At 44.3% G+C, this 26,478-nt stretch overlaps 1 protein-coding gene across 2 annotated transcripts in view; it reads left to right on the forward strand.

Moving 5' to 3' along the window:
* The window catches only part of SEZ6 (seizure related 6 homolog), a 1,086,274-nt gene that overhangs the window by 191,491 nt on the left and 868,305 nt on the right, over positions 1 to 26,478 (forward strand). The window lies entirely within an intron of this gene.

A 26,478-nucleotide genomic window follows, 5' to 3' on the forward strand; every position in this document is an offset into this window, starting at 1 on the left:
CGGAACATAGATGTGGAGCTAAGAATAGTGAATCTACAGAGGCATATATACTTAACTTCATGATCTAGTGGTAGCTGATATTCTGCATTCAATATTGTTGCAGTCTTAAATGTTGTCACTCAACATAAAACCGTTTGCCAACTTTTTGTGCATATGGTTTGCAATAACGATTGGATGCATTGGCGAGCGAGCGCAGAGGAGTTAATTTATGATTATTAGCAGTACAAATGCCATTAGGGTCACCATTAGCTAATTGCAAACTCAGATATTTTTCTAAGCCAGCATTTCGTAGAGGATCATGAATGCTAGCCAGTGGATAAACGTGGGCAAACCCACCCACCACATATTCGTCCCTTTTCTTTGTTTCCAGGACTTACTGTGTGGATGGGGAATGCATACCATTTGTTGACTAAGCAGGACCCTGCAGCTTGTACCTGGCCAGCTACAGCCCAAGCCTCCAGGTCGTGGAGCTGAGTCCTGCTCATTTCCTGCTGGCTGGGAGCAAGCCTGATGTGAAATGAAAGGATGCTGTCCTGCATTGCAGCATTTGACTGTTGCTTCATACCCCGGATATGGGCACACTCTCTCCAGTTTGAATCAGGTTCCGGGATGGCGTTTTGCTTTTTGGAGTATATGTTTCGAAGGGTGTTGGGTGCAGTATGTCCTATAAGAAATGTGTTGGGTGAGGAGTGTGCGGTGTAAAGATGTGGCTCAAGCATATGTCGCTTTACATAAGCATGAGGTGTTTAGAGTGCGAGAATGATCTCATTTGTGCATAATGACTACGCAACTTACATAGCTCATGATCTGCGTATTGTTATTACGTGGGTGGTTGGTCCGTGCTGCCACTGTTGAATGTGCTTGTGTAGTAGCCTTTAGCTAGCCTAACAAGTCCAGAAACGAGGACACAGTGCCAGATTCCACCTGTAGGCTTCCATTGCGATGTACCCTCTGTATCTGTGTTTCAGCTTGTTTTCAACAGGCGCGATCAGTAGCGCTTTGTGAGCTGTAACATAGTTGTACACTTTTGGCTAGTCGGTCATCCTCCCTTTTACGGTGTTGTTTTTTGAATGATAGAGCATTTGTGTAGCATTAGATATGAGTAAAGTGATTCACCAGTATGATACATTCACATTTTGTGAATTACAAATGTGAATTGGTATTCTTCTGTCATGCCATTTGCTCTACTAAGTTAAGTTACGGGGCAGAAATGGCTACGGTGATCGAGTCATCCATTATTATGTGTAGCCTCTTGTAATATGGGCGATCTTGCTCCTAGCACATCTCTTCTAAACATCCACCACCCACTTCTAGTTCTGTTACATTTAAAATGTGAAATTTCTGGAGCCCTTTCATAGAAGCATGTTTTGACTGCAGAGCAGTGATATAACATTTCCACTGCTGCAATATTCTGCATTTGCAGGTGTATATCGCTAAAACACAGTTTTTCTTAGATCAATGCAGTGGCGGCTCCACATCTAAGTCAGAGGAGAAGTGTGGCTCACTGGTTAGAGCGGCAGACCCTGATGCAGAGGTCAGACCCGGGACAAGGGTTCAATGCCCGACGCGGCAGGGTCTTGAGCTCAAAAAATGTCCCCGGACTCAATAATTCTCGCCTCGGTGCCAACTTAAATCATGGGTTTACACTCTGCAACTCTGGGCATTAAGCTTGCTTAATCTCCACTACGGCCGCACCGCGATGGGATGCCTGGTCTTCACCTTGGGAATGCCCAGTAGGGGCTATCTCGCTGGGAAAGCCAGGACGGGTTCCCAAAGCAAGCGCTAAGAGACCTGTCGGTGATTTGGCGCTATCTAAATCGAAAATAACATAACATAACACTACTCTACAGCAGCAAAAGAAAGGAAAAAACAAAATGATAATAACTCCTCTTGCGTGAGGGTCAGGGCGGGGCTGCAGAGCAGGGGAGGAGTGGTAGAACACTCCTGTGCGCAATGACTGTTTGGTCGGCCCTCTCGGGGCGCCCAAAACAGTCATGCACTCTTTCCCTGTTCTCCATGCAGGCTGCATTTCAGCCTGTGTGGAGAGCATGCCCATCCCTCCAGCCCCTGGCTGAGCTCCATGTCACAGCGCTCAGACCAATCACAACTCTGCATTGCAGCATTGTGATCGGTCGGGGGAGTCTAAGTGTGCTTCCTGTTCCTGGAGTCAGTCACAGGAGAACAGGATCAGAGACGTGGGACCCAGCGGCAAGGTACGTTTTTATTTATTATTATTTTTTTCATTGTGACCCACGCCCGTGCCCTCCCCCCACTCACTACCTACAATGCATCCTGCTCAACACCCGCTCGGTCCACAGGCACGCCATCGACCTCTGGAATCTACTAGACACCATCTCACCGGACGTCGCCTTCCTAACAGAAACATGGATGAATGCCTCTTCAGCCCCAGACATCACCATTGCTATCCCAGAAGGATACAAGATCATCCGCAAGGACCGCATCAAGCAAACAGGAGGAGGAATCGCTATCGTCCATAAGAACTCCATCCGCATCTCAACCAGCTCAGACGTCAACCTTGCCAGCGCCGAACACCTCCACTTCCAGATCCACACCGACCCCAAGACCACACTCAGAGGCACCCTCCTCTACCGACCTCCAGGACCCCGTGCACAATTCAGTGACGACATCACTGACTTTATCACCCCACACGCCCTCCCCTCCAAGGACTACATTCTATTGGGAGACCTCAATTTTCACCTGGAAAAGAGCAATGACAGCAGCGCCACCACCCTTCTGGACAATCTCGCCGACCTCGGACTCAAACAACTTGTCTCTACGCCCACCCACATCGCAGGTCACACACTCGACCCTATCTTCACCTCCAGCAAACATGTCTCCTTCAGTCACACCACAACTCTCCATTGGACGGACCACAGCTGCGTACACTTTATCTACAATAAGACCACAACTCACAACCATCCTCAACCTACTCTGCGAAGAAACTGGAACAAAATCACCATCGACCAGATCTCCTCATCGCTTCTTCAACACTCCCCCGCCCACTCCTCAAACCCCGACCAAGCAGCCATCAACCTCACCCAATGGCTATCCAACAGCGCCGACATCCTAGCACCGCTGAAAAACCGTCAAAGCAAACTAGGCAGCAAAAACGCCTCCTGGTTCAACGATGACCTTAAGAAATCGAAGAAACTCTGTCGCTCCCTCGAGAAGGCCTGGAAAAAAGACCCAAACACCAGCACCAGGGACGCCTTCAAAAACGCCACCCGCATACACCACCAACTGATCCGGTCTGCCAAGAAAGCCGCACTCAAAGACCGTCTAGATAACAACGCCCACAACAGCAAGGAATTATTCAACATCGTCAAAGAATTTACCAACCCATCAGCCAACTCCAACGACATCACCCCCTCCCAAACCCTCTGCGACTCCCTAGCTTCCTTCTTCCACAACAAAATCGCAGACATCCACAACAGCTTCAACAACCGACCCGAAGACCAACCCACCCAACCTTCCGCAGGACCTTCACCCCCCTTGAACATCCTTAACGACTGGAACCCAATCTCCACTGAGGACACCATCCGCCTGATGAACTCCATCCACTCAGGATCCCCAACTGACCCATGCCCTCACCACATCTTCAACAAAGCAAACTCCATCATAGCACCACACCTCCGAGATGTCATCAACTGCTCCCTCAACTCCGCCACCTTCCCGGAAAGCTGGAAACACGCAGAACTCAGCGCCCTTCTGAAAAAACCCACAGCTGACCCCACCGAACTCAAAAACTACAGCCCCATCTCGCTTCTTCCATTCCCGGCCAAAGTCATTGAGAAAGCTGTCAACAACCAGCTCGCCGCCTTCCTCGAAGCCAACAAATCCCTTGACTCCTCACAGTCCGGCTTCCGAGCCAAACACAGCACTGAAACCGCCCTCATCGCAGCAACAGACGACATTCGAACTCTACTGGACAATGGAGACACAGTCGCCCTCATCCTCCTCGACCTCTCCGCTGCCTTCGACACAGTCTGTCATAGCACCCTTCTACAGCGCCTCAGAGACGTAGGAATCCAAGGAAAAGCACTGGAATGGATCACCTCGTTCCTCACCGGAAGAACACAGAGAGTCCGCCTCCCACCATTCAAGTCAGAGGCCTCTGCAGTCATCTGCGGCGTGCCACAAGGATCGTCACTCAGCCCCACCCTCTTCAACGTATACATGAGCCCCCTTGCGGCCATCGCTCGCCAACACAATCTCAACATCATCTCCTACGCGGATGACACCCAACTGATCCTATCACTCACCAAAGACCCTACCACCGCCAAAACCAACTTACACGAAGGAATGAAAGAAGTAGCCGAGTGGATGAAACACAGCCGTCTGAAACTGAACTCAGACAAAACAGAAGTCCTCATCTTAGGCACCTCCCCCTCCGCCTGGGATGACTCCTGGTGGCCAGAAGCCCTTGGAAAAGCACCCATCCCGACGGACCACGCACGGAACCTGGGCGTCATCCTGGACTCCTCACTCTCGATGACCAGACAAGTCAACGCCGTTTCATCATCTTGCTTCAACATTCTTCGCATGCTCAAAAAAAACATTTCGCTGGATCCCCACCGATACTAGAAAAACGGTCACCCACGCACTGGTCACGAGCCGCCTGGACTACGGAAACACACTATACGCCGGTACCACCGCAAAACTCCAGAAAAAACTACAACGCATCCAGAATGCTTCAGCCAGGCTCATACTAGACATCCCACGTAAAGAACACATCTCTGGTCACCTGAAAAATCTCCACTGGCTCCCCGTAAATAAGAGGATTACTTTCCGCCTCCTAACCCACGCACACAAAGCACTTTACGAACTTGGACCCGAATGCCTCAACACACGATTGTCCTTCTACACCCCCTCCCGTCAGCTGCGATCCTCCAACCTAGCCCTTGCCACTGTACCTCGCATCAACAAAACCACCATGGGAGGTAGATCCTTCTCCTACTTGGCAGCTAAAACCTGGAACTCACTTCCCACTCACCTTCGCCTTACTCAGAACCACCTAGCATTCAGAAAACAACTTAAAACTTGGATATTTGAGAAGTAATTTCCCCACCCTTCCTCTAGCGCCTTGAGACCCTATGGGTATGTAGCGCGCTATATAAATCTCTTGACTTGACTTGACTTGACTTGACCCATAAGCAGTGAAGGCCGCCACTGGATCAATGCCCTTCCTATGTAAAGTTTTGCCATCAAGATCATAACTGAATGTGACATTTGTCACTGATTGTGAAAACACAGATGGAAACAGTGTGACAAAGCAAACAAGAATGGATGGGACTCATGTAGCAGGATCATTCCATATAAATCTAAGAGATCGCTCCCACTGTCCAGTGGTCATCACTCTCTATGGTCAAAAGTTGCAGAAAAGTGAAGATTAACAATATCCTCTGTGTCCCTGCTTGTACTAGAAGCACAGTGCCCCCAAGAACCTCGATTGTTATATATTTATAGCTTCAAGAGCCTCACGGCTCACAGGCACCGTTCATCCGTTGCAGTTGGAGTATGTTGCATTTTTTAGATCTGGAGACTAACTGTGTGCAGGCAAAAAGCACCGGAATTTTCATAGCCAAAATATTGTTAGTGGGCATGTGTCACTGATGGACTGAACTAGCATTTAATCAGTGCACAAGGGTAAGAGTCGAATGACCTGGGCTAGTGCTGTATTGGCCAAGGGTGTTGATTCAATGGCCTCCTTTTGTAAGTAGGCTATAATGATGGTTACAAAAATGAGCCACATCTATAAACATGTTTTAAATGATGTTTATATGCCAAGGGTTTATAGTCTGTGGTGCTGAGATCTTTGCCAGTTAAAAAAAGGTGGACTTATTTACACAATTGTATTGCAAAATAAATACATATACATTTTATACTTCATTTATATTTAAATCTTAGAAAAACATTGTTGGATTTAAAGTATTCAAAATGATTAAATATTTAATTCAAAATGTAGTTAGTAATGCTAAAAGATTTTATTTTTTGACATTTAAAATACATATTTTAAATGATTTTACATTAATATTTATCTTTAAAATATCTTAACAATTGTTTGCTTAACCTTTAATAAATATCTAAACTTTTACTTCCACACCAGTGGCTTCAGAAGGTGGCGACATGTAAATCTACACTTTTTAGTAAATTTACACTCATAAATGGTGAATAGCCTGAAGTAGTAAATGTACCTCAAAGTGTGACAGTAAACATAAAACTTAAATTTGTAAAGTTATTCACATGTAATTTTATCTTTGTGAATTGCCCCTACCATGCAGATTGTAGAGAGAGCTCTGAAAGCAATGGGCAATTTATAGTAATGGTGACTGTGGAAATTCTGGTAAAAATGCCAGTACTTACCACATTGGTTAAAAACCTTCTAGTGATTACGAACCGGTATCATGGTCTAACTAATTTTCGCTGTCTGTCTCTGGCCATGTGGATTCCTTGCTTGAAGTTAATACAAACCAAACTTCCCCTTTAACTGGAATTTTGCAGAACCTAGAGCTGTGGTTATGAGTTAGGCACAATTCCATGGGGGAGATTCTCAGTGGCCGCAATTACCTTTAATGGATAGTATCTTCACATGGAATATTACCTATTATAAGCGTTACCTTTGGAATGGGGAATAACTGTGCAAACAACGAATTACAGTTTGGAATTCCACATTGTATTCCCTATGTAAAAGGGCATAGCACACACATTTAGCTGCTTCTGTGTGGGCTTCTATGTGAACAGAGATGGGGAAAGGGGTAGGGATGGTGGGTGAAGGAACTGATACAATAGTTCTGGCAGAGAGGAGCATTGCCTTGCCGGACAAAAAGGTTGACAGGGTACTAGGGTAGAGGGTTAAGTGATGTTGCAGCCAAAGTCTCGTGCAATTTTGCCTGTCAGAATGGGCAGCTGGGTAAAATTGGGCCTGCTTCTGTTTCTGTGCAGGAATACCGGGCCAGTCGTGTATATGCAGAGCAGTGTCTTACCCTGCAATACCATTATATCTAACTTGTAATTACGCCCTGAGTAAGTAATATGTATTGTGGGCTTCATTCTCTGTGTATTTGAAAACGGATTCGTCTTCTAAGTTTTAATTGCTCGGTTCTTTCATTAATGTAATGCTTTTATCATTTTTTTTAGCCCATATGGATTGCTCTGCTTTAGAATTAGTAGCCTTGTAGTTCATAAAATCTTACTTTTCCAAAAATGTTAATATGTTGGTAAAAATGACATTTGAAAACGTTTTGTGCAACTTAAAAAGCAGCCTAAATGTACCCTTTGCGTCCATATGTAATTATGAAGTCCATTTGTATTGTATGGACTGTCCATGTGTCTTTTGTTGCACTTTTTGCACTCGGCTGGAGCTACTTCTTCACTAACAGCCGCAAGTATCATTCTGGAGATACAACATAGAATGTTGCCCTCAAAATGGGAGGGGAGTGGGCTTTCAACCCAGACCTCCCTGTGATTTTGACTGCAAAATGATTGTAAAGGGCAAGCTATTATTTTCCTTCTTTGTTGGTTTGTTTCTGCTGGCAAAATATTGCTGAAGTTCCTTGCATTGTTGGAGTCCATTGCTTTAATGTAAATTTCGTACAACATTTTTACAACATAAATGTACTGCTCTCGCTTATGTGACTATTTCTTTTACAAAAGCCAGACATAAGACCACACATTGAACCTATCTCTTCCTCTACAACCTCTGCAAATTAATATCAAGGCCATTATAGGAAGAAAGAGAAGGCACGCATTAAAATCATGCAAATAATTAGAGAAAATTTGTGTTAAAAGACTCATGTCCAATAGGACATTTTTAAGGAGGAGATGAATAAAAAATAATCACCCTTTACTCTTCGTATATGACTTCGAAGAATAGGCAGTATGAATACTATGTTGCTATAGGGAAGATGGATGAGACATGCAATGAGTCCAATTAGAGTGATGAAAGGCTTCCCCACATTCTTTGTACATAGGCAGCCTTTCATCATATAACGTCTCTAGGCTATTAATAAGTAGTGAACGGAAACGTGCCAAAGTGGAAAGTATTTGAGAGACAACTATTCAGGTATGATCGATTACCAAGCATTTAACATAGTCATCAAACCACTTGTTAAGGTTAATTATGACCTGCACACCTATTGAAGTCTCACTTCAATCAAGTTTTTGTCACAAAAGGGGATGGGATATTCAGTTGCTGCATAATAAGCAGGTCTTTAAAGATATATTTTAATTGTACATCATTTATTACATCCTTTTTTTACAATAATACTATTGCAAGAAGCAATAATAGAAAATTAAGAGACTAGAATAACTGTAAGGAATTGTAGAGATGTCAAGAACATATCACATAATGGTAACAAATCACTGAGTCTGAAGGAAATGAACATTTCCAGGTCAATATCAAAGATTACAGGAATAAAACAAAGGAAAGAAGAAAGATAACTTAACCCATCAATGGGCATAGATTAGAACCAAAACTCCGCATGGCACCACATCTCAAGTAGTCTCAACATGATTCAATCAATCAACCAGGGATTTGTAGAAAGTGACTACTCACCTGTGAGGGTCTCAAGGCGCAGAGTTTAGAGCATGGTGAGGCTTCCAGCTTGTCACACATACAAGATTCTATACACTGGCAGTTCTAATTTCAATCATATCCCTCGTGGACGCCGTTTTACTATTTTCAGTCCTTCCATGTGTGCTTAGTTGCAGACTCCTAAGTTCTGCATGTTTTTATTAAAGCATTTGAGTGCTACTTTATTGGCTACTTTTTGCAGGTATCTATACAATGAAGATTTTACCACTAACTCACTAATTTAACTTTTAACTTTAAAATTACCAGTCTTTTAGAAGCATCTCATTGTTTCCCAGTTACAGTAATCAGGTTCTAGAGCAATCAACAATTAAATGTCCAGCATAGATATTTAAATCCAGAAACCTAGCAGCATGTGAGTTTCTGAGTCCTAATAAAGGCTCTGGTAGCAAATGTCCTCATGCCGAAACATTTGCTGTCCACACTTCTTGTAGCTGGTAAGATTATTCGCACCACCTTTTTGTGTACAACAATGCATGGAAAGCATTATTGACATAATATTTTTTTGTGCTTTAAGCAACTACCCCTTCACATAGTTTACATATCCCAACTCATCCTGATTTGTTTCTGTGCTTTTTGTTGCTTTTGGTATTTTTGATGCTTGAGAATATAAAATGGAGAATGACAGTGGTTCTCGTCAGGAGGTAGCTTGCACTAGCCCATTTCTCCTGTTAGCGCTGCCTGAAACAGAGCCAACTTCTAACCATGCAAGCAGGGAGAGGATGTGTCGTAAAGGCCGGAGTTGCCGACTTCAAACCTGGGGAACCAGGTTTGAGTCTCGTCATCGTCACAACATCCTGTGATTCTGGGCAAATCACTTAATCTCCACATAAATGAATGTGTCCTTAACTGGTGCTCATGAAAAGCACTAGTGTTGATGATTAAGTGCGGGTGCTGAGCACCGGAAACCAGAGGCTCAAATTAAGCCCTGGAGAGTGAGTTTTAATTCATTTGAAAACTCCTAGTCTCCATTTCTTTCCAACACTCCACTGATGATTTTTGCCTTTTTTGGGGACATTATGATATTTTATATATATTGGCTGAAATGTATATATATATATTTGGAAACTGGTTCATGTCTTCTAAATAGACCTTCATTAAATGTATACCACAAAAGTAGCTGTTCTTACATTTCCATCCCATTTGTATATGGAGACGTCTTTTCAGAGGATCTTTGTTTCACAGGTGTTTTTAACAGACAATGCTTTAATTTTAAGCATTTGTACTCACAGCATTGTTGCCTTAAAGTTTACACATTCTTGGGTTTCCTGATAGTACCCCCAAAATCCTCCATCATATGTGTGCCACTCAATTGAAAAAGAAGCGCACTTTGTAGGTTAACGCTGTTCCTTTTTGCAGTTGAACGCTTTATTTTCTGTTGCATTTCCACAGCACATTGAAGATGTCTGTAACTGAGCGATTCAACTTCAAATATGTATATATTTACATATATTAAAGTGAAATAGAGCAGTTTTAATGAATAACAGGCAGAAAGGCTAAAGATCACTGTCTGCACTTCTGTTAGATGTAGTCATGAAGCCAAATATATTTAAGTCTATTGGCAGAGGCAGGGGTTAAGTTTGTTGGTTAAGTGGTATGTCAAGTAGCTGCATTGCCTGTATTATTGGCAGGTTCTGAAGTGTAAGTTGCTGCCCAGGTTTGCAACCTTCGCTTACAGCATGCATGTTATGCTTTTATCAATCCTACACTATTCTCTGAAACAAAAACATTTCTCCGATGCTGTAAGAAAGTTGATCTAAATGAATTCTAACTCAATTCACGGCTGTGAAAATGTGAATTGATGACCTTTTTACAGCGACAGCCACATTCGTTTGTTGTTGGTTACACGCTGTTGACACATACATTTCTGGCTTATCGTTTTTCCCCACTGTTGGTATTTTACTGCCTCTCTCGGGCTATTTTAGAAATGTAGGCTTTGTTCTTGTAATTCACAATTTTTGTTTTTGAGAATTATGCTATCATGATATTAAGTGTTAAGACAAAATTCTAAACCACAAGTCAGGTACATACCTAATATACCTTTCTATTTGTTGATTAATATCAGTATTCTGGGTTTTGGGCCGCCTTGGGTTGAGCAGCATTGAGAGCATCTTACAAGTGTTAGTACAAGAACCTTTTGATTGGTCCTCCGACGAGTATGCCACCCGCACTGAGGGTGGTTTCAGGGCCTCATTAGATCTACAGGACTGTTTTTCTTGTAAAAGATCTTTAGCATAGTAGACTAACCATGCTTTCCTAACCACTGCTTCATAGTCACAAAAACTCTAACACTCTAGGGACAACCAACAGGATTTGGTTATTTGTGTGCATCTCTGTTGTATTGTTATTTTTATTATTATGCTGTATTTCTTTAAATGCTCGAGGTAGTATGTCATCTAGAATGTTACAATACGTATGATGTTGTCTGGTTCCAATTGGTGTCAGTTGTACAGGAGGACTTGGAGTGAAGCGTCTCACCTGGCACTCACCTGTATCATTTCGATTTATCCTTACCTAATAAAAAGGTTAGATTAAACCTTGCCTCATCTTTACAATTGGCGACGAGGATGGGATTCGAATCCACGCGTGCAGAGCACAATGGATTAGCAGTCCATAATGCAAATGATCTTTTGGGGGAGGGTGTTTCTTCTTCCTGTAAGGGGGGGGGGGGGGGTTGGTGATTGCAATTCTGATGTTGTTGAAGCTGCTCTGGGAAAAAGAACAAGAGTTTTACCTGGTTGGCTAAAAAGGTATTTTATGTAACTTGTGTATATATATATTGTTTTTTTTTACTATTCCATGTTGTTTTATTTTCTTTCTTTCTTCTTCTCTACTGTCGCTCTTTTTCTTTGTTACAGGGGGGGGATGTGTTGGATTGTTATTTTTATTATTATGCTGTATTTCTTTAAATGCTCGAGGTAGTATGTCATCTAGAATGTTACAATACGTATGATGTTGTCTGGTTCCAATTGGTGTCAGTTGTACAGGAGGACTTGGAGTGAAGCGTCTCACCTGGCACTCACCTGTATCATTTGGATTTATCCTTACCTACTAAAAAGGTTGGATTAAACCCTGCCTCATCTTTACAATCTCGTTGTGGCTCATCCAGTTTCTATTGCCAACCTGAGAAACTAAAATTGCAAAACATTGCACCTATGCGCCTTTAGAAAATTACATGGTAAGGATGTATTTCGTTTAGCCTCTGTCTCGAGTCTCTCACTTTTGGGTGTGTCAGTATCATAAAGGGTTTAAAGTTTCAGTAGCTTCAGGGTTTGGCCATGTCACCATATCCAAGTGTTGGACTGACAGTGTCTCTGAGGTTCGACCTTATCAGTATCTCCTACGTTTGATCACATACTGATATGTTCAAACTTAGGAGATATCTGTGTGGTTTGGACATGTCAGCATCTGCAGAATGACAGCGTGGCAGTGTCTTCAGTGGTTGGACATGACCGAGTCTAAAAGGGTTGGACGTAACCGAGTCTCCATGGGTTGGACATGACCGAGTCTCCAAGGGTTGGACATGACCGAGTCTCCAAGGGTTGGGCATGACCGAGTCTCCAAGGGTTGGACATGTCAACATCTTCTAGACTTGAACATGTCAGTACCTTCAAGTGTAAACATGTCAGTATCTCCACGGTTTCGACATGCCAGCATGTCCATAGTTGGACATCCCAGCATTTAAAAGGTTTAGACAAGTCACAATCTCTAAGCTTTAGTCATGTCAATGTTTTATTTGTTTAAGTATTATCACAACCCCACTGTTCTGCTGATGTCTTTATCACCAAGATTTTAACATGTTGGTGTCAGGATAAGAGTCCAGGGCTGTTTGTACCATCTGTTTTCTTTTACCCCTTTTTACTTTTGACCCCTGATTTTATCTGCACTTTTTGATCATTAGCTGTATTTGAGTGGCTCCGGACGCCAGATCCCACTGCTAACCCTGGTGTCTTCTGAGGCTGGGAACACAGAAAGAGTTGCTTCAACATTTATTCTCGAGGAGGTAATACACAAAAACATTTTTGTCAGGTTCCAGCTGGTGGTTACCGCTGCAGTGAGGTGAGGTCTGCTGGTTATATTTGCATTCTGCAACCAGTGACTTAGCAGGAAATTGACAACAACAAATGAAGAAGGTTTACAAAATAAATGCAGTGCAAGCAGCAAATGCACATTCAAGCAAGTTCAGAGTGCTGTTTCTTTGCCATGTTTATGAGGCACAAACTTGACCCTAAGATACTGAAGCTCTTTACATGAGCACCAGTCAGTGTTTAATTAGTAAGTGCCAAGTTCCTTGTGCCACCCACTGCCCCTGCCAGCGCTGTCATTAACAGTACCAAGACAAGTGCTGACTGTCACACTTTTACATGTGTGACAATGCAGACTATTCCACGGCCTCCAAAGCTATTATAATGGCTTGGGTGGCAGGTATTAGTCATTTCTATTGCATATTAAAAATTATAAAACAACTGTCCTTGTGCTCATTTCAAAATCAGACAGACAGCACCACCTTGTGGTGGACTGTCATACATGCCGCTCTTGATAATTAAATGCCGGTGCTGAGAACCAGAAACCACAGACTGAAATTAAGCACTGTCACCAGTTACATTAACTTCATTAATTACACATTATTCATTTTTTGTAGGCACGGGGAGATAAGTGATTTTCCCTGGATCACAGGATTTTGAGTCAACACCCAGTTTCAAGGTTCCCAAGTTCCAATGTCGGCCGTTACGTCACACCCTCTACCCTGTTTTTACATAACAGCAGGTGTTCTGTTAGTGTTATGCAAAGACAGTTCAGACTATCCCAACGCTCCAGTGCTTTGCACAGCTAGGGCTCACACAGACCGCGTTGGACCTATGGGGAATATTGCAGGAGAGATAGGGATATCAGGCAACAGGAGACTGGAGAATGGTTACATGAAGAATATTCATTCCTTTTCTTTAGTACATGAAAGATATCTTGGATATTTGCCAAATTGAGGGGTCTTTCAAATGTCTGTTATGGAGGTCCAAAGGGTCTAAATATGAATTGTCTTGGAAAGAACATGTGCAATAGTGAGGAGAGGACGCTCTTGAGTTGAATACGAAAACATACTTAAATCATGGAAAGAAAATATAGATATTTAGAATCAATGAACACAGGAGGCCAAAGAGCTCATAGCTCCAAAGTAAAGATTCAAGAATCAGAATCAGAAATAATGGCCAAACCAGCAACTCTATTTGCAGGACAGGCAAAGGTGCCTGAGGAATTAAAAATGCAAGGGACCAAAGTTGATAGCGGGTGAAAGGCAGTGATGGGTTTTGGTTGAGTAGACATGGTGCTTTCCCATGAATATTATCGCTCCTCTTTTTCTTTCTCTTTCTCAATTGTGCATGATTTCATGGCTGTCATGGGTTAGGGTCTGCGTCTCTTCCTATGGTGGCAGAAGGAACTGGACCATCAATGCCTGGAGTGATAACACATGTCATAGGGAGCACTGCACTGCTGCTTTTTGACCATTGGTTGACAGACCTTCTTCAAGCTTGTGGCAAGCCAATCCACTGGGCCTGCGTTGTTGCTCCCTTGGGTACCAAGCTCCAGCCGAATGCCCGTCAGTGTAGAACATGGGCAATGAGTTGCATCCATCAAGGGCCCCTGTAGTGTGGATGGGGAGTGCTGGGGTTCGAGGCTAGTGAGCTAGCGCCATTGGCTTCCATGTGCTGCTCTCCACTGGTAAACTGATGGGCTCCATTCAGGTGACTTTCATCCACCCCTTGCATTGTGAGCAGAAGCTTTGAGCATTAGGTACTGGAAGCTGGAAGTAGACGTGTCCAGCACCATCCCACACCACTTCTGTGGCTTCCTTTACATTGGTACCCCTGAATCCTACCGGTTCTCCCAAATGACGTCTATGAGGAGACCTATTTCCCCCTACCCAGAATGGATGAGCGAAAGAGAGCAATAGTGTATGTGTGTACATGTGTGCATGCATACATATGTGTTTGAGCATGTGTCTTTAAGTGTGTAATGGGCAATGGCTGCAGCTTACATAAATAACAGAGCCAGCCCACCACCCACATTTCCCCCAAAGCAGCTGTGTAGCTGCTATACACAGTGTGCCACCAGAGCACCTTCCACTGAATGTTTACTGGCTGGTGGTATGCAGCAATAGCAATCCAGCCATGCTAGGAGCACAGCAAGCCTGTCCGGCAGAGCCGCACCATTCTTGCGTCTTCAACCTTCTCTGGCAGCCATCATGGAATGCACATCTGCATACTCTGGACGGGGAATGTCAGCCACAACCTGATTGGCTGGCACCCAAACTTTGAGCATTGCTAATAATTTGATATTGATATTGATACTGCTGGCCAAACTGTAAAAAACTGGGCACTCAACCTGGATCTTCGCTTTAGGCAAAATAATCTAACTTCGCATAGACCTGCTCTGGTGCCTTTCTGACATTTACAGCTCAGCTCAACATTTCTCTTTTTAAAATGCGACAACTTCCAAAAGTTAAAAAAATGCAGTTTTTACATATAGTTTGTTGCACAATTTACATCCCAAATATTTTGATTGCTCAGCGCGAGCTCTTGTCTCTCAGGGCCAAGTCGGTTCCTTGGTGCTGCTCAGCTCTTCTGTTAATTTGCTGGTTTGGCAGGCATGGGCACGTGCTACATCATAGGATACAGCACTAGTAAGTGGCAGCAGATTTCTTTGTAGAAAACGCCCTATAGCACCCCACCTGACACATAGCATGTCTAAGCGCTTCAGACCGTCAGTGGATAAGGGCTTGGAATACTGTGGCCCCGGCCAGAATAGTCCATGGCTGTCGAAAGGACCAGTGCCAGAGTGAGTTACCCCAAACCATTTCTTGATGAAGGGGGACCACTTGTGATTTAGGCTACATTTTGATTTTGCGTAAGCTTAATTTTTTTTCCTCAAGGGCAGATGGTTGGCTTTGGTGCAGATGTTGTTTGAGGGTGTTTTCCACAGACAATATCCCTGAGCTGCTACCTAGCTTGAGACCTGGCCCATGCATCCCTTGGATGTGCACAAGGACAGAGTTTGTGGAGAGGTGGGAGTGGCCAAGGTTGCAGCACTCTGGTTGCTGATGTGAGTCAGATTCAAGCAGGAGCCTGCTTGGCACCGGTGATGGCTCACACAGCTGTATTATGAGGAACCTGTTAATGACCACAATGCGAATGATGCCGGCGAATTGTCCAGATGAAACTCCAGCTAAAAATGGCGAAAAGCAAGAAAAATATGGGGGGAGTGGTGCAAAAACAATCACCCCATTCCTGTAAGTGATTCTTTAGTCTCTGGCGATCGTAAATGCTGTGCCAGATGTCGGTCTACTAGACTTGAACCCCACCATTGATTGAACAGGACTGACGAGCACGGGTGATTTTTGTGGGGGTTATAGTTAAATGTGTTTTGTGGCTTTAAGGGCTGGATCATTCCAGTCTGCCCGAGAGGGTGGGGGAGCCACAAAGCCAGGGCTGTTTGCAGATGGTATTTCTGCACTTGTTATTTCTGCACAGCTTCGTTTTCGCCATTTCCCTTCCCCTGCTCTTATGTTATAATAGGCCTTGGAGGAGATAATGTTCACCTTGTCTGAATCAGCTATAAACCCCCTGCGCGGACCCCGTTCAGCACAGTGTGCGTCCTCCGCTACTGCAAGGCACCTGCTGCTAAAATGTGCAGGCCGAGGCCATCCGGCAGGGCCGCATTACAAATCTGCGACAAGGCTGTCAGCGCAGTGGGCCGCGCGCAAGCGGGGGCCCCTAACTGGTACCGGAAGCCCCGAAAAAGCAGCAGCGAGAAAAAAAAGGGAAAACAACGATGACAACATGGGCGTCCGCAGGGGGGGGCAAGGAGGGGCGCTTGCCCCCCCCCTGGAGCAACCCTCCTTGCCCCCCCTGCGGACGCCCATAAAAACCGTGATTTGAAGACGGGGGTCTCACTCTCTTTCCTCTCCTTTCTTTTATTTGCTTCCCTCTGAAATGGATCCAAAAAAGAAAGACGCTTTTACTGGAAATGTAGTATTTTTCTGACATTTAATTCCAAAGTGCAGCATTGGGAATAAAAGGCTAAAAATATGAAAAATAGATAAATAACTAAATAAAGTAAGACAGAGTGGTAGCAAACTGGCCAACCTGATTTTATTCACACTGAAACACATTAGCGCCACTTTTACAGAGTTTGCCAGTGAAGCGCTATTTTTGTTTTCTTGTCTTTGTTTCCCCTAGACTTGGAACTAGTGCACCAATCCTGGAGGTACCAAAATGTGTGGATTGGATAACAAATGTGTGCTGCGGCTCTGCGTCCAGGAATGTGGTCTTTTTACCATACTGCTTACGTTTTGTAAGGATATAAGCAATGGCCATTGAAATGGGTCCATTTAGGGCCCTGTAGCCGTGTCCTTAACTTTTCAGGCAAAAGCACTCACTGATTTCTGAATAGTGAGTGTAAAAGCATTAAGGTAACCATGTTGCTCCTGCTTACATTTTTCCATGGTTTGCTAAATGTTGCATTCCCTATAAGTGTTTGCTACTTCCAGGATGTTGTTCCTTTTTTTTTGTAGGCCGCATATTGCTCTTGTCTAGTGCGTAATTTAAATTGTGCATCCAGGTGTTTATAGCAGGCAACAATTAGGTTGTAGTTGAAAACAGTGGGAGTTTTTCTCAGTGGGGCAGTATGGTGTTCAGTGGGGGAGAGGATGTGGCACTATGGTCAGAGCTGCTGAATTTGGAACTGGGAACCAGGTTCAGCCTTAATAACCATCCCAATAGACCACTCTCCTGCGAGAGCACAATCACATGATAGACCTTAGAAAGCTTCGCAACACGCAGGCCTATGAAGCAACACACCCTAAAACAACAGTCACTGAGGTCACAGGACCCTTGAGAAGGGCCAGCTCTAGGGCGGTGCAACCAGTGTGACCACGCGGGGTGCTGACTTTAGGTCAATGCATCATGTTTGCAAGTATTTTATGGTTTTAAAAACGCTTGCTGCCTCCTTCCTGGCTTCCAGCAATTTTCGGCAACAATAAAATGTTATGAGGATTCTGGTGATTAATGTTCTTCCTAGAGAGAGATCAGAATTTTGTCTAGGGGAAGTTTTGACTCATGGAAAGGTAGCTCAGGTGGTTTATGTACCGGCTGCAAAGAACATGCGCCATGCAGATCACAAAGTGCACATAATGCAAATAGGTCAGTGGGCTACTGCTTTTGTCAGAGAGATCCTTTTGTTACTTGCAGTTTATAAGTTAAAATCCTAACTTAGAACAGTGAGCTATTAACTGTCATCTAAGAACTGAATACAAACTGCAAGGTATAAATTAGAGTGTTATGTTCATCCCCCGCCCCCCCCCCCCCCCCCCACCCCCTGTCTTTGATTATCCTAATGTCCCAAAAAGTGTTCTTTTGGACAGAAATCAATTCTGATTATTAAGGAGAACCCCCAACCATGGCATTACATTTTAAATTGTGTTTCTCCAGACCAATCACTATAAAACTATACGGGCTACTAGTATGGTTGTCATGTGACTCCTACACCTTGTAGTCCTTAGTCTTATGTAACATTTTCTATTCAGTGATTTACACACATATTGATTGTCTCTGTGTAATGTATGTGATGTAAAGTGCTCTGACACCCTACAATGGTATGAGTGGCGCTGTAAATCAAATTAAATGTATCTGAAAGAGAGTGGTCAAGGAAACTTGGGGGGGCACAGTTAAAGGGTGATAATGAGGGAATCCATGGCAGAGGTGGTCATTGGGGGGCACTAACAAAACATTAATGCACAGGACACCACCAGTGCTATGGCTGGCCCTGCCCTTGAGGCCAGTCTGCCTCACCCAAAGGTACCTCCATTGGCCTTGTTTCAGCAGCAGTAGCTGCAATTCACCAGGGATTGGCAATGCAGGATTTGCACACACCAAACTAAGTTCGCAAACTTCACAGTCTCCCTGCTTCATTCACAAGCACTTTTAACATGTGCTGCCTGCTGTGGGACCACTGGAATTAATTATGCAGCAAAGGATGACAACATTATGCCGTAGTGTTGACTAAATTATGCATTAAAAAAAGGCTGCAGCGTAATGCAGTATATTTTCAGATATTTTATTATTTTGACGTGTGTACACATGCTAACAGTCTCTGGAAAGGTTTTGCCTTATTAGTACCAGTGTAACATACAAATGCAGCAGTGAGAAAGGTCACCAGGCAACCTTTACAATAGGCCATCCACTCCGCAGCAACACAAGTCACATTTTATATTAACTTTTGATATGTTTGAGCTACAAACAATTTATTAGTTTAAATGGTCAGATCTTGCATTATGAGGCAAATATGGCAGAGCCATAATTTTAGAGAAAACATTTGCAAACTAGGATATTTTGCCATTCATGTTTGAACTGCTGTTGTTGAAAAAGGGTGAAGTGCTGGTGACAGAAATTCCATGGCTCGGAGACAAATTGCTTGTGTTTCCACATTTTATCGTATTTGGTACATTCTGTGATTAGAAGCATATCCCACTTTGTGAATATATTTTAATGTCAATAACTCATTATAACCTTAAATAATCATGTGTATCCATTGGTTGATTAAACTGGGCAGTGAAATGTCAAACAAATACTAAAAATTGGGTTGTCTGCGCATTCTAGTCACACCTCTGGCTCCACCCACAGATCCAATCCTTGGGTTATTCCTGCCCTCTGATTCTCTGCCCACTGTTCCCCTACTTTTTCCCCCCACTTCGACCACTGTGTAAGACTCAGCATTCCTGGACCTGTGATGTGGAGCAGCTGCGGGCGCCACATGTGCCACACATTTACGGTGCCGGGCTTCCACATAAGGGAGCTGGCCATTATTGTATCCCTAAACGTGCGCACGATGTCAGTTTGACATTGACTACACGTAGAGGGACTCTTAAGTTTCTTTTACAAAATTTAGCTAACATTTGGACCTATACATTTTATTTTGTATAAATTAATTGAATGTGTGTTAAATTTGGCAATGCCCGGGGAATTCTAGTAAAGGGAGCACCCACTGTCAAATCACTAGCGTGTGTGATTGCTGCATTATTTATTACTAACTTTGACGTTGTGCTTTAACTTTGGATAAAAGTTACCATGAATTCTAGCACCAAGAAGCCAATATTGGTAAATATGTGTGCTACAAATAATCCCTAACATACACTGTGCCTACAGTATATTTAATCTGGTGCTTTAATTTAAAGTATGATAAAAATCGAATCGTGCTGAAGACAGCCTTGATTGGTGTTGGATCAAGGACCCAGAAGTCTGCACACCTAGCAGACAGAGATAAAGCACCTTGTCAGAAAGTTTAGCGTTTTCCCTACAGGTGGTGTTTGTTGGCCCGTGGCAGGGTCAGTCACATGTCCTGGATTCCTGGCATTTAATGGAGTCTATCCTAGTTCTGCGCACCAGTGTTTCTTGTGCCCCACCTGGCACACATCATGTCGGAGGATGGTGATGAAGTTAACATTTTGCCCCCCCCTGGAAAAATTTCTGCGGACGCCCATGGATGACAACAGGTATAAGGCAGCAAAGAAGCTACTCACATCTCACATGGGTAAGCCGAGGTCTCTGCCCTAAAGGAATCACTCACTGCCCATACTGTGTCCAAGTCATGAAATTGCAGCCATGACAGCCCCATCTTTGTACGATGGAGCACCTGGACCCTCCAGCGGGGCGTCCATCGTTAGCCTTAGATTTAAGCATGCCGCCGGCCAGCCTGCATTGCTACCCTACATACACCATCCAACACGCCTCCCCCAGTCTCCCCATGGTGTTGGAAAACAGGTACAGGTAGAATATTGCAGGGGCAAACAGAGAGCAGAAAAGGAATATTTGTTTCTAAATCAAGGGACCAATGTTGTCCCCAAATTGCCACGTTAGTGATGTTATCACGTATTTAGTGTAAATGCCTCTCGTTTTTTCTGTAAGTGTCGTAAGTGGAATCCTCATGGCACTGATGGGTGGATCGAAGGCACACATTTATAAAGAGCGCATTACCCAGATTCCAAACTACAAACTTATGCATTTCCTTGATGTCAAGATTGAATATTCACTGGGGATCAAGGACAGTACCCTGTAAAAAACAACGTGGATGGTGCTTATGCCCTGCAAGTTGTAGACTTTTTTTGGTGTTGAGGGTCTGTGAATATGCTGTATTTATGTACTGATTTATCACTCACAGTGATGGATTGACTGGACACCTGGAGGAAATATGAGCTGTAATCTAGAAATAATGGTGAGTCTCTGGTGAAAAGATATTGAAACAATCAAGTTAGTCCAGGGTACCCTGGTAACCAGAGATAAGTAGTACTTTTGAATTTAAAAGAAACTGTGTATATCAATGTGTATGTCCTGATCAAGGTGGAGTAAACCAAAGAAACACCGAAACGCTGCGTCAATATTCTAGGAAATATTTTTTTGATCAATTTGGATAGTCTTGGAATCCTTGATTAGATTTGTATAAATTATTAAGAAAGGATACATTACAACATGTGATGTGCAATATTGTGATTATTTATGTATTCAGAATAGCCTTAAAATTTGTTCTCATGTAATGGATGTTAAAATAAATAAGACAATATTTTTTAAATATAATATTTTTAGTGCTATTTTGTTGTGGTTGTGGTAAACAGGAGTGAAATTATTGAGGATTACATTTAATATACATAGTGTCAATTTGTCACAGGGAAAGCTCTAGGTCTGTTTTGCACTAGGAATTTGCTTCCCTATGAACAAAGAATGTTTTCAGTAAAAGCGGTTGCAATTTGCACACTGACATTTACCAAATGCATTGGCATTTTACATATCTGGCATATCACTAATAGGTCAGCTGGCAAAATATCAAATAGTAGTGGCTTGTAATTCAACCCACCTCATAAATATAAATAAGGTAGGCAATTTACAACCCACTACGTTTCACTGCCATCACAGAGCTGGTGTCTTGCTGGAGTCATGTCTGTGATTGCTTTTAAATGAAGCAATTATTTAGTTTAAGAATGCAGCCTGTTTTCCTTAAAGGAAAATGAGATACATTAAAAAAATGAAAAGTGTCACAAACTATGTTTTCGGTTGGACCACTGCCACTTCTAAAAAAAGGTTTTGTCAATATTCACGAAGGGGAATGGGTCACTTGGATACCCCTTCCTGTTGCCAAATGAGCGACCATGGTTTGGACCACACAAATCATTGATACATTCCAATCCAATACATTCCTTATGGAATTGAAAATTGGAAGGGACACTTTAAAAACAACCTTCTAATTTGAAATTCTGTATGTACTATGAAACCTACTTCGTAATTCGGTAACGTGTAACTAAATCACAGTTTAGGTTTTGTACATACCCAAAAGTTGTTTTGCGGTTGCAAAGACTCAGATTTTGCAAATGATAGCCTTTGCAACTGCAAAGTAGCTGTGTATAATAGGCCGTTTGGGTGTAACACACAAGTCCAATCTTTGAAAACCAGCAAGGCATATTCAGCAGTTCAGTAATTTTAAGTCCACATAGTGGGTGCCATTAAGTTAGGTAATGATTGCACTTATTATTCAAGCCTTCGTGAGACACAATGCTTTGTACCAAGTTCCCTTACTTTTCCCGTTTCACTGTTACACAAAACGTTAGGGGGGTGGGGGAGCGCATGTACATCTGTGTGTGTGTGTGTGTGTGTGTGTTGTGTATTTTGTAAGACTGCACGCAAGCATGAGTGTCTGTGTGTGTTTGTGTCTGAGGGGTGTGTGTACAGAAGCCTAATAGAGCCAGCTGCTCTGAAATGTACCAGCATACATGCAATTCATCATCTGCGACACAGGCCCCGATGGCTGTAGAACTGCATTACCAAGGCAGCCTCGAGCTTTCAGCAAGGGGATTGTATACTGAATCTTTCGGAGTGTATGGCGCTAGTGTGTGGATCTATGTCCACCCACTCTCCTCCCCATCCTCCACCCTGGGGCAGCCACATTGCCCACCCCTAGTACGCAGTTCACCATTTTGCCTCAAGAAGAACCCCCAGTGTATGTATACAATCAGCTTGTCGAGTTGTGTAGTTTTCTCTCAGATGACAAGCAGAGACTGTTGTGTACACTAGAAGTGCCTAATGTCCGGGGCCGGACTAGCCGTAGCGGGCACTAGGAGTTTCCCTGGTGGTCTGCCAGGGTGGGCATCTGTTTTGGCCGTTTTTAGGTCTCAGCCAGCATAGGCTGCGCTTGCGCAGTCTCCCTGGTGAGATTTTATGTTTTCTAGTACGGAGGTAAACGAGCTAGCTCTTCTCCATTGGCTGGCTTCCTAAACGGCGGCAAGCCATTGGAGAAGAGCTTTGTCTGTCACTTTAAGCCACATCCGTTTGGATTGAGGGGCGTGTTTTTTGCTGCCCTTTCTCTCCGTGACGTCTTCAGTCACGCAACAAAAAACACGCCCCCAGTCTGAAAAGGACGGGGCTTATCCGCAGCTGCTGCCACCATTTTGTTTGTACAGCGCTCTGACACCTTTGGGTAAAGTCTGCGCTATATAAAAATGCATTAAATAAGATAATGCTACCGGGTCTGAGATTTGCAATTACGTGTATTGTTGTCTCTGATTCTAAGCTCCTCCTAGGTACCTCTGTTCCCGGAACTAGATGTGCTCGGCTCGCGTTGAGGGAGGAGCAGCGGACTGAGCGCTCCCGCACTTCCTGTCTCCCATGCCGAGGTCTGTGCAGAGGTGAACAGGCAGAAGATCGAAGGGGGCGGCGTGGGCACCGTGCAGGATGAATGCGGCCAAGACGGCGGTAAGGACGAGGGCCCAGGCGAGGGGAATGTGGGAGAGAGTGAGGGCGAGTGAGTGGAAAATGGCAGCTCCCCTTCCTGCTGCAGAGTCGGAGCCATCCACAGATGCGGGGGAGACACCAGTGTGAGAACCGAAGGCATACTGCTTACCCCACCGGAACAGCAACGACCAACAACTGTGAGCATGGTGCACCACAGGTGAAAGAAAAAGTGTATAGCAGTTAGCGGCAGGGTGCCAGACTGTGTGTGTCAGCAACAGTGACGGTGGTCACAAATCGTGTCCCAATGCTGCAAGACCCTGCGCGGAAACTGCAAGCCAGAGGCGGGTTAGGCATATCGCGACCCCCTTGAGATGCAATGAGGGGGTAAATCAGTAAACCATTGTGCATAGTTGTGGGCTTCCGACCCACAACAGAAACTGAAACCGAAACCACCAGGTCCCAGTTAACGCTACTGGAAAATGGCGGCCATCACAATGAGACCGCATCGGAACCCAAAGCATGCAAGCAGAGACTTTGGACACTTATAAGAGGGTATATGGGTCGGGCGAGGGCTATGCACGTAACAGGTAACGGGCAGACAAGCGCCTTTTGAGAGCTAAGTCAGGCACTATGTTCTACAGCGCATAGTGGTGCTGAGGAACCTCCGAAGGCAAGCGGAGCTGGTGTTTGACATTGTTCTAAGTCAGGGGGCCACCCACTTTATGTGCCTCAGTGTTCGAGTAGTGGCAGTGTCTCTTATCGTTTGCAATTCCGGTGGCTTCTACCCTGGCTTCTACCCTGTCTCACTGGCGGCAGACGCTCTTCCACTCAGGTTACTCTCAGCCTCATAGACCGCCCCCAACTCAGATCATATCCAGAGGCCTTCGCACTGTATTCACCTCATTAGACGGGTTTCGGCAGTGTCCTTAATATATATGATGCTGTTCCATGCTGCACCGTCTCACAGCCTGAGTTGCACTCTCCCCCCCTCAGTTGATTTACCCCCCCGCGGTCTGTTCCATCCGGGTTTCTGGCAAGAGTAGAGCTGTGGCGGGGAGTCATGTTGCAGATACCGTGCCCGCCGGGGGCTCCTTGCACTCAGCATTCGTGTTGTTCCTCTATGCATCCCCGTGGCCCAAGTTCTGTCCTGTGTTCAGACGCCCGCTGCTTTGCCCCGCAGCACGTCCATGGGATCAGCCACTCGAGTCAATCACTCAGGGAGACCGCGCTGATGAAGGAGGTCCCCGCTGGGCACACTTCTCTAGGTGGAACGCCACTACTGTGCTCCCTCATCACTAGCGGGTCAAGTTCTGGGGTCCTGGGCCGCACTGGTGTTCCACTGCATAACGGCAAGCTGCTGGGGTAAGGGGAGGGCGCCACTTACTTGTAAATGTTGCTGCTGTCCTGGGAAGTCACATGCGTCACTCCGGCTCCCTCGCTAGGTCTTTGGAGAGCGGCTGCGTCACGCCCTTGTCGCCATTTGGTCTCCTGATTGCTGAGTTCTTAAATTGATTACTCGGTCAGATGGCAGTGCAGACTAGCACCGGCATGCTCAGTGGCTGCACCGGGTGTTCCGATTTCAGGAACACTGCATTATGTTGGTGATGATGCGGTTTAGCACAGCTTTATGGATGATGTGCGCAGTGCTCCAAGCGGCCATTACAGTCGCTGGTCCGGCCACATCCCCCAGAGGTCATCACTTTTGAGATTGGGTCTGCGCTTAAATTATGTAAGGGACGGCCTACAACATTCAGTTTTGGGGCCCTGTGCTTATTTTTCATCATCGAACTTAGAGCAAGAAAGCGAAAAAACAGAAAAGTAATTAAAACCAGAGAATATAAAGAACCTGCAAGAGTGTGTGGCTCTGTGTGTGTGTGTGGCTCTGTGTGTGGCTCTGTTGTGTGTGTGGCTCTGTTGTGTGTGTGGCTCTGTGTGGGGGGGTTCTCTGTGTGGGTGCAAATGCAATAGGTCTCGCATTTGCGAGAGATTAAGCTATTGGCATTGTAAATGACAATGCCATTTCTTTATATGTTTTAAAAACATAAACAAAAATATGTCATGAGCAATGCCAATAGCTCTAACTTTAACAAAGAGGAGACCATTGCATTGTAAATGCTTGTTGTTATTGGAGGCCAGTTTTCCAGCATAGCTGCGATATCGACCCCCTGTACCAAAATCACCCAAAACCAGCCCTAGAAATCAGCTCGGGCGCACCACCCCCGGCTCGAATCCCCCCACAACCCCCCACAACCCCCCACCCCCTCCCTCCCCTGTGGCGGAGCAGTTTAGCAGAGCCGGTTTCAGTTCCCAGTCAGGCCCTGCTAATGTCCCTGTCTCATCCATGATTCCATGAACCTGTCCAACACTTGCTTTTGTTTAAGGATGTCTGGGTTTCGGAGATGAAATAATGAAGGTTTAAATCAATACTAAAGGGCATGAGCAGTATCGTGCATTTCTCAAAAACTGTCCAGGTTTACTCCAAGTAGAGATGCTTCACTTAGTTAAGTTCTACTGTCATGCCAAGTTTGATGTAATTGCATTCACGGTTTTTTTCCTGTGTTGAAGAGCAAAGTTTCCTATGGCAGTCAAAATAGAAACGTTCACAGTTTTTCTGATCTTTTCCTTCCCCCTTGATAAACTGAATGAATTTTGACAGGGTTAACACTTTTTAATGAACTTTTTGAAGGACGTTTTGTGAAGATTCATCCAATAAAGCAAAAAAGGTTTTAAGCAAACAAATGCATTTTCTCTGGAAAATCTGACAACAATAACTAAACAGTCACTATAGCAGACTGGAAGTTAGACAGACAGACAGCCAAACAGACAGAAGACAGACAGACAGACAGACAGACAGTCAGACAGACAGACAGACAGACAGACAGACAGACAGATAGATAGATAGATAGATAGATAGATAGATAGATAGATAGATAGATAGATAGATAGATAGATAGATAGATAGATAGATAGATAGATAGATAGATAGATAGATAGATAGATAGATAGATAGATAGATAGATAGATAGATAGATAGATAAACTAGCTGGGTTGAGCATCTATTGTACAGATCTGAGTGTAATCACCATTTTAAATCCCAGCAGA

The sequence above is a fragment of the Lissotriton vulgaris genome, chromosome 2_1, assembly GCF_964263255.1.
Source record: "Lissotriton vulgaris chromosome 2_1, aLisVul1.2, whole genome shotgun sequence".
NCBI classification, from domain to species: Eukaryota; Metazoa; Chordata; class Amphibia; order Caudata; family Salamandridae; genus Lissotriton; species Lissotriton vulgaris.